Genomic DNA, 12,041 nt, shown 5'->3' on the forward strand with positions numbered 1-12,041 from the left:
TACTATTCTTGTGCTACTACTGCCTTATTAGGCCCATATTGAGCAGAGCATATTAAGACCAAAACTCATGTACAACAACTTCCTTACTTGCAACACATCAGCACCAATTAGAGGGTTATTGAGGAAAAACTCTCAACTAATGGCTTATTACTTGTAGAATATGGTCATGTAGAATAAGCCATTAATAAGTGTTTTATAATGACTAATAAAGAGCCAATATACTGCTAATATGCATGTTAAATAACAACTAGTTGATGGTGAATTTGAGTACCTTAATATAAAGTGTTACCAAAAGTTCTTATTGCAGCTCAAATGTAGCTAGCAGTGCTCTGAGCAGCTTCAGGCTTTGTTTTCAAGGCTGTAAACCAGTCAAGGAATGAATATTTAAACTGGCTTCCTGTTGGATCAACCTGACTTCCTTTTAAAGTATACTCTCTCTCAACCAGTACAATGTCCTCTCACATAATCTGTCATAAGGTCTCAAAAACACAAACATTGTCTTTCACATACACTACTATACCCTCTTACATACTACAATTCCTCTCTCATTTACACTATCATTCTCTCACACGCAGTAATAATAATAATAATAATAATTTTAATTTTTATAGCGCCTTTCAAGAGACCCAAGGACGCTTTACAATGGGAAACATTAGAGTGTACAGTGCTTGAATTGCCGGTACTCAGCCGCCGGCGGCACGTCATGACGCATGACAACAAATATGCCCAGCGTACCTATGCCGCGCCGCAGAGATAGACTAGAGCAGAAAAGACATCACATAACGTTAGCATTTAGAAAATGTTAGCATGGCTTAATACTATTGCAAAAAGACGGTTGTCGCCGGACAAGGATTCCCTCTCTCCTTTCCTGCTGAAAGATGGTGAGTGTACTCAGGGACAAGGAGTCATTGAACCAGCCGCCAGTAGGAGTCAGGCTTTACTTTCTTTTATATCCATAAAGAAAAAGTAAATCTGTTTACAGTTGTTTCACATGGATGTTGAGAGGTATCCATATATCTCTTCATGTTGCTCTCAAAGTGCACCAGATTGATGCACATAACTTCAATATTTAAAAATAAATCTTACCGGGGGAGCATGCCCCCGCACCCCCTAGACGGTGTCAGGTCCACTCCCCACTTATAAAAATAGCACTTTATCCCTGCACCCCTTCTAATCTCAGATGCACCCTGAGTCACTTTGTTTACAGTGAGCCTTTCTAAAATATACAGTAAAGAGACAAAGCCACCAGCATTATAGGATATACTATGACTTTGAGCCAAATGTTGTTTTTGGGCTGTATAAATAAATTGACTTGAAACAGTTGCTGATTTAGAGTACTGGCACCTTTTTTATTCCAATTCAAGCACTGCCACACACACACACACACACACACACACACACACACACACACACACACACACACACACACACACACACACACACACACACACACACACACACACACACACACACACACACACACACACACACACACACACACACACACACACACACACACACACACACACACACACACACACACACACACACACACACACACACACACACACACACACACACACACACACACACACACACACACACACACACACAAAGAGCTCAAATATATACACAAGGAGAGCTCATGAATTATCTTCACCTGTCAAAAACACACTCTCACACAAAAACATGACTAGTGAGAAGTAATATAAGACACAACACACACGTACAGCAATGACCCACACAACAGTGCCCATTCATCACCACTTGGCTGTGTTGCCGTGGGATAAAGCTAATGAGCCGTTACCGTTACCCAGAATGCATTGCTCTAGCCCTTTGTCCACTCAACCGTCAGAGAAACTTCCTCTATAGAGAACACAGGGATTTTAGCCTTTGCAGACCATTGACATGCAGACAAACACCTATATAACACACTACAGGAGAGGGACCAGCCAAAAGCATAACAGGGCCTCTATGATGTTAGCTGTCTCTTTAATGATATACATTAACTGTTGTTTGAAAAGTAGTAGAAGGAGAATGAGTGCAATATTTATCAATGAAATGTAGTGTAATTAGCATAAAATGCAATGCTTGAGTTTAATACAAGATCCTCAAAATTGTACATTGATTTGAGGCTGGGACATGCTGCAGGCGAGGCAGGAGAAGGACATGTGACCAGAGGAAAGGAAGGAGAGCTCACCACTAGTTCTGGTTTCTTTCTTCAAATCTTGATCCACATGGGTTGCTCCTACTCACTGCAGGCTGCAGACAGAGAGAGATAGAGAGATTAACAGATGGTAACGTTTTACTTGTTTTTAAAACAGTACACAGCCCACAGAGGCAGACACACATCTAGCATTCTGACACTGATATGGAGAACCACATACTTTAAAGAGAGAAAGACAGAGAGAGCGAGAGATTTCAAATAAAGGAGGTAGACAGAGTGCAGGAATTTAGAAAATTAGAAAAATGAAAATAGATTAAGAGTGTAAGGCTTTAGGAGTCCTTTGTTATACTGGGAAATGTTATTGAGTTGAATGCCAACGGGATCTGTTCTTTTAAATAGCACTATCAGACTTCCAATGCAGGAAAGTTTGCCTGATGACAGACTAATACATAATATTATATGTCAGAAAAGTATAGAAGGTAAGGTTAAATTAGTGAGTTGGTACATTCTGACTAAACGAAATCTAAAAATTTGCAAAACATAACATTTGGGCTATTATCACTGCCATATTGACCCACAATAACGACTTTTAAATTCTAAAACTCTCTATGAAGAAGGAGCAGGAGTGTTGAATACAATTGCAAATAAAGTTCCAGGTTAGCGAAGGCTTTGAAAGAGTGATCATTTAGTTTAGGTTTGATTAGTAGGCTTGAGTCAAGGATGGCCACCCTGCACCCCCTCCGCCTTGAGGAACGTGAGTATCAAACTGACCGGGTGGAGTGAACTCATTTATGCTGAGATATTCTTCAGTCTCAGCCAGGTTTCAGTGAGACAACAGAAGTCAATCTGATTATCTGATATCAAATCATTTACTAGTAACGCTTTAGAAGGTCAAGATCTGACCTTTGAGAGTTCTCATTACATTTTCCTGTTTAGTTTCACTTTAATGTACTATTCCCCATATTTTTACTTTTGAATTAATTCTTTAAGTGGTCGTTGTTGAGTGGATGCCCAAAAGGAAGCCCTCAGAAGTCAGTAAGACTGCAACCCCGCCTCGTCTCAACTCTGATTGGTTGGCCACAAATACACTTTTATAATATCAGTAGATATGAGAACTGCTCCTTCCAGAGTCGGCTGAATGCCATCTCTCCTAATCAGATCTGATGTTCCCCAGAAAGCACAGCAAGTATCTACAAAGCCAACATCATTTGCAGGACAGCACCATGACAACAGCTGAAATGATAACATGCAGCTATTCATGTCATCACTGGTCAGACAACTAGTCAGGTGATCAGGTCTCATTTTATACATGTCACTTCATCATCCCCACAGAGGGTCAGGATAATAAGCACAAAAACGAATTAAAATGTGTGTGTTTGTGTATGTGTGTGTGTATGCAGTCATTTCACAGATGGTAGGAGAGGAGAATGGACTGATGAACGGAGATGAGGCGTGTATCGATATGGCAGGTAATTATCTGAGGTTACTCTCAGATCACAACCACAAAAAAAGTTATAGCTTGAAATAAAATCTGCTTCTAAAAGCCGCTAAACCTGAATGCTTTCAATTCCAGTTTTATTATTTACCCAGAGTGTTCCGTAGTGATGTCACTATATGTTCCTGAAGTAAACAAAGGAGTCCAATGGAGTAGTTTCAGGCAGGGGGGGGGAGTGTGTGGGGGAGAAACTCCCTCGGGAGGGAACACAGGGATTTTAGCTGTTGCAGACCATTGACATGCACAAAAACCTAGAGGAAAGGGAAAACCCAAAAAGCAGAATAGGGGACAGTGGTCTATAAACATTGGGATTAAATGGATTTTGGAACATTTTAGCTTAATCAAAATTGTCAAATTGTATCATATGGAATAATGCATATTCAAATATGTGAGGCAAAAATGAAGAGGCTGGACCAAGGAGCTTGTCAATGAGGGGGGGGTGTCAGTTAAACCTGTTAGTTCTCCCCCAAGAAGAATTTCTCCTGGATGAAGTGCACCTCATCACATCATGAAGTAAAAACTGTTATAAGTTCAGTTTGCAAACATAAAGTTCACCTTAAACTGCCAAGAATATATGAATAAAGAGAAACAGTGGACAGGGTCCACACCCAGCACAGTGGAGACGACCTTCTGTCAAAGCATTGTTTAATAAAACCTATTTTTTAATGAACAGTAAAATGTAAACACAACTTCTTAATGATACCCTCTTAAAAAAGCCTCCCATAGCTCCCTTTTATTAACACAAGGCTGCTAACAAGAAAATAATATCATATTTTCATTTTCATTTCCATGCAGCCATGGCCTCTTTTCCCTGAATGCAAATACCTTTAAACATTATGTGGTCTTATTATATTTCTCAATTTGTCACTTCATTAAAACTCTAAATGTGGGAGAATGAATAATGAGATACTGAGGGCTGCATTGAAAACAATAGATGTGCCTAATAATGTGTGACAAACACGTATTTTAGAGTTCTGTCTGGAAATCAGATAACAGGAGCAGACAGCTCTTCATCCCTCATCCTCATCACGAGGTGTTGACCTCCTTTACCAGGGGGAGGGATGCTTCACTCCGTCAATAGCTCTGCTGGGGGGGGGGGCGGCTGGTCGGAGAGGCAAACAGCGATGACCCCCCACTCTTTGAGGTTCACTCATCTGATGCGACCCAGTGGAGGGGACAGCACCCCCCCCACGTGATGGTTTACCGCCCACACACACACTACTGTATATGCATGTCAGTGTTCTTCAGAGTTCTCCAGTGTTGTATCTTTGCAATTTGTGAAGTTCAGCTCCCACTGTGTTGCATCATCCCAGCCAAATGCAAAAACACGAAGCTGTTTATAATTGAAAAGCGTTTTAAACAGACTTGTTAAATCCTTGTATTTGGGATATACTGCAATTCAGAATCAGAATGTGTTTAAGTGAGAGAAGGTTGCATTACTTGGTTTAGTTTAGGAGAATATGTCATTTGTTTATAGTGAAAATACAGTTGAATTATTTTTTCCATTAAAGAAAAGGTTCTTAAATATGAGTGTATGCTGTCAAAAACAGTTCTCAGAAAGAAATCAGAATCGGCCGGACAGAGGGCTCGCCCCTGACTCCAGTCTCCAGTTTCCACGTGTGGCCAAGCTCCGCCCACACCCCCTCCCATAGTTCATCAGTCCTATGACCCACGCTCCAGCACTGCCCCATACCCAGGTTCACTGTTCCCCTTCTGCCCTTCTTCCAGGCGATTCATTCTGCAGTATGCACTTTTCTTCTGTCTAATAATCACTGTGCTCTTTCCCTCTGCATGGCACCGCGGCTCCCTGCCCGTTTATCTCTGTGTCCCCTGCTGACACATATCAGACGTTTTTCTAAAGGTCGAGTCAAACGAAATATTCAAAATAACATCCATTGCACCGAAGAAATGTTTCTTCACTCCGTTCAGGTTTTCTACATGACAGAGAATATGTTTGTTTTTTTAAATCCATCAAAGCTCAGTTTCTAATTGGTCTGAATTCCAGCTACTGTGGAAACAAGGCCCCTTTGTCCCGACATAGCACAAATAATATCATATCATATCCTAACTTGGGGTAGCGAATCCTTCTTAGAATAAAGTCAGGGGGGTTTGTGTGTGGTTGTAGAAAGTAGGGGGGTGAATTTACTCTCAAATATTGGGGTTTGCGATTCCATTAAAACATGATTTTGCTTCAGTTTATAGGGGTGCTAAATTGATGAATGTATTGCAGCCCAGGGCACATGTATTACAGTCTCCACTCATCCTAATGTCAGCAGACTCAGAGCATGTCACACTGTCATGTGTCTCCTGCTATGCAGCTACCTGGGTTTAAAGAGAATATACATACAGTAATGAAAGCAAATGAGAACTAGCAGCACAGATACGTTTCCAGGGTGAGGTTTGGGTAATTATAACAACATCAGCACCTCTGACACTTACCAATTAACATTTTGTATCTCATGTGTAAAACAATTGTAAAAGGGGTTATATGTGGTGAAGTATTTCCTGGCTGAAAACAGCTGCCAAGGCAACCAGTGCAGAAAAGAACTGGTCTGGAAATAAACCCTCCTCAACATTTGTTGTGATGTATAGATGCTGGTAGTTAGATTGTTTAAGCATTTGGTTTAGCTAGAGTAGTTTCCCTGTTTCCAATCTTTATGCTAAGCTAATTCAGGCAGCTGTTGGCTGTAGTTGAACTTTTACCAAACAGACATAAAATGCGTTATCAGTCTTTTCATATTTCTACAACAAAGAAAGTACGCGCATTTCCTAAAACAACCAAAACATATATATTCTGGTTTATTAACACTGCACGTTTACCAAGTTGTTGCATTTTTCCTTTCTGCAAACACAGTTAAGGCTAAATAAAGACATTCTTGAATATTTGTCCAGAAACACAATAATATCCCAATCTGATCAAACTGAATACAGCCATGCACTGAGCTATTGGTCACTCCTACAGCCAGAAAGATCTGGAAAAACATTGTCTTCAATATTGTTCACCATAATGACTTAATCTCTTTTAATCTTTCTAATTAAAGGCCTGCTCTCTGCCTCCAGGCTTTACTGACACAATCTAAGTAGCTTAAAGCAATAAGTAAAAGGAACAAATCAATGAAATGAAATCCACTGGGTGGGGGGGTAACGCTCTCTCTGCAGCAGCCACACAGACGATTATAAATATATGCAGCCTCAAAGGTTTGTTGGTGCGGTACAGCCTGGGGCCAGCCTGCACCTCTCTGGAATACACTCAGCTCTGGATGTATTTCTGGAGATTTCACTAAATGTTTAATCTGTGGTGAGTAAAGAGCATTAACTCAGTCCCGCCAATCAGAGTTACACCTTTAAATGTGTCCGTTCCATAGCTACAGCTGGATACTTATGGCAATGCAAAAGAAAAGGCATTAAGTCAGCAGATGTTTTAAAGGAAGATACTTTTCGGGAACATTCTTTTGATAATTTTAATAAGACCAATCTATCCATATTATCCTTTTAAATACATACAAATGGTACATTTGGATTTTTTTAAATCTGCACTTCCCTTGGCAAAAATCTAATACAGAAAATAAAAGCAATCCGTCATTTAACGTGTTTATTGTGACAGGAGAACTATAATTGAAAGGCCATGTAAACTTCTAAACGAGCAGTACTTTGAAAACGTTTCTGTGTCCTTATATATATATGCAGCTGAGACGCAGTTGGATGTGTTATTGAATTATGTAATCTATGAAATAGCAATGCCATTTCACAGACAGGCAGGAGAAGAAAGGCTATATACATTAGGGGTGTTGAAATTAATCGTTTCTACGATGCATCGTGATGCGGATGTGGACGATTTTGCATCGATGCAGTGACAGAACATAATCGATTATTATTTAGCCTTTATTTATACAGGTGTAGATCTCATTGAGACACAAGGTTTCATTTTCAAGAGAGACCTGTCAGTGGTAACACTACCACACAAAGTTACAGACAGACAGGACACTAAACACAGAGGCAACACTAAAATACAACATCGTAAAAAAGTAGTCATTGAAATCCATATACAGTCAGATATAGCAGGTGCAAACACCCACAGATGATTTCTCCAGCTTTTTTAAAATGAGTTTAAAATCCGTGATGGGTATCAAAGTGGTCAGCTTAAGTTCCTGCTGAAGTGTGTTCCAGGTCGAGGGGGCAGAGTATGATATGGCTTTTTTCCCAAGCACCGTGCGTACTGAGGGGACGGACAGAGTGATGTAATGTTGAGATCTTAGTCTATAGCTGTACTGTTTGTGTGATATGTAAGTGGATATGTAGAGGGGCAGCAGTCCAAGCATAGCGGTATAGATCAGTTTGTACCAGTGCAGTGACCTGCGCATTGATAATGATGTCCAGTTGACTAAAGAGTACAGCGTGCAATGGTGTGTGAGGGGTTTACAGTTGGTTCTGAACCTCAGAGCCCCATGGTAAACAGCGTCCAGCAGATGAAGGGAGTGAGCTGAGGCGTTCATGTACACAACATCCCCGTAGTCCAAGAGCGGCAAAAATGTGGCAGCTACAAGCCGTTTCCTCGCACTTGTGGAGAAGCAGGCCTTATTTCTAAAAAAGAATCCCAGCTTTAATTTCAATTTCCTTAAGAGATTGTCAATGTGTGGTTTGAAGCAGATATTTTCATCTATGGTGATGCCTAAGTATCTGTAGGTGTTAACAGCTTCAATGGGGTTATGCTGTGCAGACATGATGCAGGGAAGAACAGTTGGTAACTTTTTCTTATTGGAAAACAACATGACTTTTGTCTTATCTGAATTTAACACCAACCTAAGGTGGAACAGATGTGACTGAAAAGTGTCAACAGCAGACTGCAGACGTTCAAATGCAAGCGCAACAGTGCTAGCACAACAGTACACAACAGTATCATCTGCATATAGATGTACAGAGGCATCCATACTTTGACCCACATCATTTATATAAATAGTAAAAAGGGTCGGTCCCAAGACAGAACCTTGAGGAACGCCTCTGGGCACATTAAGAAAGCTTGAGGAGAGACCACTGAATTTTACACATTGCTTGCGATTTGAAAGATAGTTTGCAAACCAACCAACAGCTTGGTCAGACAGGCCTATATGGGAGAACTTCTGGCATAGAATGCCATGGTCCACAGTATCAAATGCCTTGGATAAGTCTATAAAAAGGGCAGCACAGTAGCTCTTTGCGTCCAAGCCTTCAACAATGTCATTCACTACTTTCAAAGCAGCCGTTACTGTACTGTGCTGCTTCCTAAAGCCCGACTGGTGAGGAGATAGAATGTTGTTCAAGCTTAAATATTCTTTGATTTGATCATTCACCAGCCTTTCAAGTACTTTAGCTAAAATAGAGAGCTTGGAAATTGGTCTGTAATTATTCATCACCATGGGATCACCACCTTTCAATAAGGGGAGAACATTTGCCGTTTTCCAAACATCTGGAATGACATTGCTTGTTATAGAAAGATTAAAAACATGACAAAGTGGTTTGGCTATAATATATGCAGCTAGCCGTAAGAAATAAGGGGGGAGATCGTCCGGACCTGCTGATTTGTTGGGGTCCAGGCCCTTTAGAGCCTTACAAACCTCCCCAACATTGAAGGGGTTGAAGGAGAAAGTGTGGCTACTAGTGGCATGACTGGTGGTGATGGAGGGAGATGATTTACCAAAAGATAATGTGTCAAACAAGGAACTGGAGGCAATCAAATGTTTATTAAAACAATTAAGCATCTCTGTCTTATTTGACACAGGGGTGGAGTCAACAACAATGTTAGGAGGCAGCTCTAAGGAGCGAGAGCTGGCAGAGAGGGATTTTATGGTATGCCAAAATCTCCTAGGATCGTTTAAACTGTCTGTGGTCTGGGATAAGTAAAAACCACTTTTGGCTTTTTTAATGGAAGCAGTACAGCGATTACGCAGTTGACGAAAAAGAAGCCAGTCAGCCTCAGAACCTGTCTTCCTCGCAGCAGCCCAAAGGAGATTCCTCTTGCGTAAGAGGGCTGCCAGATCAGAAGTGAACCAGGGGTTATCACGGCCCTTCACCCTGAACCGGCGAAACGGAGCATGTTTATCTAAAAAATAGATTATAGCGTAGTAACGTTCAGGCGCGTCGCCTGGCCTGGGCCAGGGCTTTTTTCTTTAGCCCCGGACAATTCTCCCTCAATAATAGAATACATTAACCGTGCTTTACCTGAACCTCATCATGACACTAGAGAGGACGGCAGGATTGTAAAATCCTGTGTTCAGTGAATGCAACAGAGGCAAGACACCAGACCAATCACCAGAGAGTTGCATGGAAATAAACGTGTCTTATTGGCTGACAGGTACCTATCCTGTGACAATGTTTAAACTGTCAGTCGGACTCAGAGTTTTTGAAGATGGACATAAGAAAACATTTTCTTAAAAAAGATGACAATTCTCAAGTGGTGGCTCACACAACAACCCCAGAGCCACCACTTGAGCCAGGTGAACAAGGTATGTAAATGTCAGTAAACTTCCAAGATATGCGAACATGTAAGCAAAGCATAAATTACAGCTACATTGACGTTACTTTGAATCGCGGGGGTAAGCTAAACCGCAAGTAGCTATAGCTAGCCAGATATATTAAATAAACACTTTGTCATGGAATCTAAATGTAATGTTTTTAAGCGTTACCTGGTGATTTCAAAGAAAGCTCTCTGGAAAATGTTGACTTAGTGTTCGACATGAAGCTAGAAGCTAACTTACAGTACACAGACTCAGGGGAGTGATTTGTAAAATATCCATAAAGAAATAGAACATCTGATTACAGTTCTGTTTCATATCTGTTGAAAGCAACACAGTCTCACTCCCTAAGCGTCCAGGAGCGACGTTTGGTCAGTGTCCGTGGCGTCCAGTTGTGACGCTCCTAGGCTCCTTCAGCGTCATAAAGGGACGCACATAGCTTTCAACTGATTGCAATGTATTCCCATCTGCGGCGGGATTTGACGCTCATGGAAGCACGGCATTCGTTTGTGTCGGCTGCCCTTAAAGGGAATGTGAGCGTTCATTCCCATTGGATAATGGAGAATTGTAGACCCGGAAGTAAGTATTCCCCTTACTGTCGATTGATTTTACAGTGATATCTGCACTACTCATTGACTAAAAAACACCAGATTATCCTTGTTAATTACACAACATTGATTGGTTTAAATTGTGTGCAATGCTTTTGTATTTTTCCCCTTCGATTCGGAGAAACAAATATTTTTTCGGAGTAAAGGATGGCAGAAGACACTACACTACCCAGAATCCCCAGCTATCATTTGGACTACACCATGTGCTCTGTTTGACAAACCCGTTTTTTTTCACCATTCATTCCAATGGCTGGCGTCTATGTCACGTGATCTTCAAATTTCTCCCTGCAGAAAAAAAAACATGGCCGAACTTCGTTTTATTCTCGGTTGAAAATGCCTATTTTAAAGTTAGTTTGGCCATTAAAATGCATTTTGATGTCATTTGATGCGAGAAATATGAGTTGTTATTTCAGATTATGTGTGCAGTGGATGTACATGATCTTTAGTTTGCTAATTATTACGAAGATTACTTCAGCAAATCGCAACGTTTTCATTGTTACCAAGGTGGTTGCTAGGGACGCTGCTATCGATATTATTTCTGTTATGTTGTGTAACTGTTTAATGGTGTTATCTTTATTGCTACCCCCTTCCCCGTCAATGTATAGTGTTGGTCCACAGCGCAAACATATTAGTTTAACAAAATCTGCATCTAAAGATAGCCTACGTTATTTTCCCCTGTGCAATTCCAGTCTCACATCTCACATCACATCGTCATTAACAAATACCCGGAAACAGACCGAAAACATTTAAAAAAAATAAAATAATACTTTATTCCGAGTGTGCTTGCTTTTCTCTTTGAAAGTCATCACATAACAGCATTGTAATACACGGTTCGGCTGCATTAAATATTACATATCTGCCGTAGTTCTGTATTTATAGAGCCCTGATGAGAAGACTTATAGACAAACATGAGGAACTGAAAACGTGACGTGGATCATAAATATATCAGCCATTAAACAACATCTTACATTTATTTTCACACAATACGTCTCCTTGCAGTATCAACACTAATTCGGCTGACTTTTATATTTGATCCAATTGGTAGATAGGCTGTATTTACACCATAAAGGTGCACAGCTGATATAAAGGGACACCTAGTGGTTAAAGCATGTTATTGAATTTCATTATTTGTATTATTAGATATTAATAGGATCCCTATAAAGTATATTCATTACTCGTTATTCTCTACTAATAGTTAATTAAAGACTGTATATAATGACTATTTTGCACATCCCTTTCAAGATTTTCTAAGGTTTATTGACATATCATATGCCTACACAACT

At 40.5% G+C, this 12,041-nt stretch overlaps 1 protein-coding gene across 1 annotated transcript in view; it reads right to left on the reverse strand.

The window, feature by feature from the left end:
• LOC117561906 (sodium/calcium exchanger 2-like) overlaps positions 1-12,041 on the reverse strand; it is a gene marked incomplete at its 5' end in the record, with an annotated part of 291,101 nt that overhangs the window by 150,939 nt on the left and 128,121 nt on the right. The window contains 1 exon segment of the mRNA XM_034239574.1: positions 2,201-2,262.

This window comes from Gymnodraco acuticeps, unplaced genomic scaffold, assembly GCF_902827175.1.
Source record: "Gymnodraco acuticeps unplaced genomic scaffold, fGymAcu1.1, whole genome shotgun sequence".
Classification (NCBI taxonomy): Eukaryota; Metazoa; Chordata; class Actinopteri; order Perciformes; family Bathydraconidae; genus Gymnodraco; species Gymnodraco acuticeps.